The sequence below is a fragment of the Etheostoma cragini genome, chromosome 9 (assembly GCF_013103735.1).
Source record: "Etheostoma cragini isolate CJK2018 chromosome 9, CSU_Ecrag_1.0, whole genome shotgun sequence".
Lineage (NCBI taxonomy): Eukaryota > Metazoa > Chordata > Actinopteri > Perciformes > Percidae > Etheostoma > Etheostoma cragini.
In genome coordinates, this window is record NC_048415.1 from 17650950 (window position 1) to 17654890 (window position 3941).

A 3941-nucleotide genomic window follows, 5' to 3' on the forward strand; every position below is an offset into this window, starting at 1 on the left:
AGAGGGAAATGAGGTCCAGGCAGTACATCTTTTCTCAGCGGAGGCAGTGGCTCAGAGCACAGTGGTGGGTGTCTGCTGCTGAGCTGTAGGTGAGGATCAGGAGGTGTTTGTTGCCACGGTTCACGAGCGGGGCCCCTTGACAGCCTCGTTTGATGTGGTTGGCCCCTGTCGGCGGCTGGCTCTTTGCGCTGGTGTGACAGTCATTGCCGGGTGAGTGACTGTCAATGCCTCGACTGACAAAAGAGGAGAAGACAGGCATTCATGGGGCCTGATAATGGCCAGGCCAGGACAAGGCTGCCATTCTCATACACTTTGATCATGTGGCTTCTTTTGCACACCTTTGTAGGGGCTCCCTGTTTGTTTAACAGATGGAGAGAGGGCTGTTTTTGATGGAGATACTTCTCTGTGAGATGCTTGTGTTGGTAAATGCCTTTGGCATGTGTTTGTGTGAGTTTGTGTGCGCACGTGTGTGTGTGTGTGTGTGTGTGTGTGTGTGTGTGTGTATGTGTGTGTGAGGGTGCGTGCATGCGTGTGTGCACCACTTACATGGAATTAGTGACCTGTGGGATAAAAAGGTGCTTCTTAAGGAACCCCCTCTATGAGACTTCACACGTGACAAATGAGAAGTCACATTAAGAGTAGAACTAGAGAAATTTATTACACTTTCTTTTTCTTTTTTCCAAAACACACTATAGTGTTTTTTACAGTCTACGGTAAACATCCAGAGCACCGATACACACATTAGTTAGGATATATGACTCATCACACCACAGACTTTATGTCCATTACTGTCCATTACAGAGAGACAGACTTCAGAAAGATCCTTCAGGCTTGTGCGCTGGACTTTATTGGACTGCTGTGACTCACACAGCTTTTGTATTTAAAGGTGGATTCAATTTGTGAGGCGGTCCAAATGTCTTAAGATGTGTCATGCTTATGCATCTTAATAGAATAATTTGGAAGAATCATGTAGACTTCAGAGTTCGACGGCAGCTAGGTCAACCTCCACATTCAGACAAAGAGAGTGAAGAAATGCTAAATCAGCAACAAGTTTTTTTTCCCCCTCACCAACGCAATCCTGTTCTGTTCGTGTCCTCTGTTATGTTCGGATACATCAAATTAGCAGTGCACACATGTTACATCATCCCTGACAAGTCACATTTTTTTTATCAAACCCTATCACTCAGTTGGATCTCTGCTTGTGATCCTGTGAAGAACTGGGAGGCTGGATCTCTCAGAACTCTTCGCAGCATCAGATAGACGACCCACTTATCATAGTGCCACTGACAATAGACAATGGTCCCAAAGCCGGATATGCAAAGGGCCACATCCTCAGTGGGGCTGAGTTGTTCAGGTCTGGTCAGTTCCTTTAACCACGTCCGGATGTTTGTCAGATAACCAGAGCCGACAGCTCGAAGATCTCAAGCACACCTGTGCTGGCTCTAACACGACAACACAGGCAGTGTTGGATGCGCTGAAAGAAAATTGCATAGGTAAATTGCATAATAGCCGAAATTATGAGAATTTACTGCCCGTGAATAATAAGTGTGAGATAATTTCCTTATGTAGGTGTTGTAACTCCTTGCAGCTTAACATCTAGAGTACACAGAAAGGGGATTGTTGTCTGGAAACAGTTTCATTTTAAAAACAAACACTTTTCTACCACTGAGCTACAAACTGGCACAATGTCAGTACACTTAATAGCACGAGGTCAAGGGTGAGCTAAAACCCAACTACAAGAGCAAGAGGGGTGGAAAGAGAGGGACAAGGACTTAGCAGGCAGGCAAAACAATTAATAATAGAGAGCTATTACTGAGGGATTGTCAGTGCTAGGAGGGAGGTCGGGTTTCAGACCCTTTTGAAGACTTTGATGGTACAAAACAGGCCTCATTATAGAGATATTATCTCTATTCATACACTTACAGAGCCGCTTGGATTCCTGCTGGGAAAGATTAGGTTCCTCAACTTGAGAACATCCTCCTTGGGTGCCTGGCTCACAGAGTGGTATTCTCAGCTTAGGGCACACCCACACAGCACGGCTCAACTCAACTCGCCACCACGTTGGTCCAGACTGAAATATCTCTTCAACTATTTGATGGATTAAGATGAAATGTTGTACAGACACTAGTGCTTCTCAGAGGATGAAACTTTATGACTTTGTTGATCAGCTGACTATTCCTCTGACGCCACCATGCGGTTGGCATTTGTGGTTTTTGGTTGAAATGTCTCTGAAATTATTAGCTAACTTGCCTTGAGATTTGGTTCGGACATTCAAAATGTATTTCCCTCAGGGTAAATTGCGATAACTGATCCCTTAACTATTCTTCTAGGACCATGAATTGTCCAATACTTTGGTTAATGACCCAATAGCTGCAAACTAATTACATTTTCATCAGCCACAGTTGTAGTTTTTTTCTGGGGCTAATTAGCTTATGATAGCATGCTAACAGGCTAAAAACTCAGATGTGTTAGCATTTACCTCAATGCTAACACACTGAGGTAAATGCCTAAGCATAGTCACTCGGAGGGATTGTTTTTTAATGAAAAGTACAAGACCTGTTTCTTAACTAATCGGAAGAGATACGGTGGATTACATCCGGACAAAGTGGAAATCATGTAAATGACGTTAGTTCTCAACATCAAAGATGCACACTGTAAAATAGCAGATTGCACGTTATGTCATTTAACAAAGAAATGCATTATACTTGTGTCTGCTCTGGCACTGAGCTCAGAGCCCAAACATTTGCTTCCAAGACACCATAAACCAATCTGCTGCCACATCTGACACTCACATGAGGCCTGAGCTTTGTTCTTGAACTCAGGGGGCATTCTGATTTCTGAGAAGTTATACAGTGCATTGAATGATTGTATGATTTTAATTATGGGGAATTTCAGCAAAGGGAGGACAAGTAGCTCTTCCGGGGGCTTCTTAAACTCTTTTTGCTCCATCTTTCTCTCTCAATGTTTTGTTAGTTTGCCTGTGCTTTATTTTGTGTGTGTGTGTGTGTGTGTTTGTGTGTGTGTGTGTGTGTGTGTGTGTGTGTGTGTGTGTGTGTGTGTGTGTGTGTGTGTGTGTGGGTGTGCATGTTTGTCCGTGTCTGTTAACACAATGCAAGGCTCGGTATTGAACTGTGACGAAGGTCTGCCACCACTTCATCTTAATTACATAATAACTACATTATATTATCTCATAAATTAAATGCAAGTTATACATTGTAATATTTGAATAATATCATGCACAAAAGGGTTCAAAGTAATGTGTCTTCGCTTTTAAGTATTAATTGATTTTGAATATTAAAACTATTCCTGTACTTTTTAGAAGAAAACAAACCTATAAAGTAAAATGTGAATTGTATTTGTCTGACTAGTCTCTCTAGTCGATTATAATGTGTTCAAAAAAAGAGTAACACAAATTCTTGTCTAACTTCTCTATCCAAAAAACAATCATCTCAATCAACAAATTGAAATGAAGAGAGCAGCAGGTTGATTATTAATTAAAATCCTGTCTAATTGATCAGTCTGCAAAGAGTTCCAAAGGGGCCATGATGATTCAGCTCCATCAGCTTGTGTCCATAACAACACACAGACAGCTGCTACTAAATGCCCTAAATGAATTTGTTAACAAATATTATATCCGATTACAGTGCTGATAGAGAGATAACAATAAATGAAATACTGAGCCAAGCCTGCAAACACTCAAATGTCTTGAAAACTGTCCACATGTTTTTGTAGTTGTTGAAGATGGAAAAACAAGTTCATACAACACTAACAAAAAACACATTCACAATCGTCTTTGTCCGTCTCTCTTGCTCTACTTAGTTTGACTCCCACCAGTTCCAGTAATGTTGAAAAGCTCATGCACAGGGGTGACTAAAAACTGTCCTATACGCAGAAAAGAGTTGACTTCCAAGGACAGAGACAGGAGTAGAGAAAAGACGAGT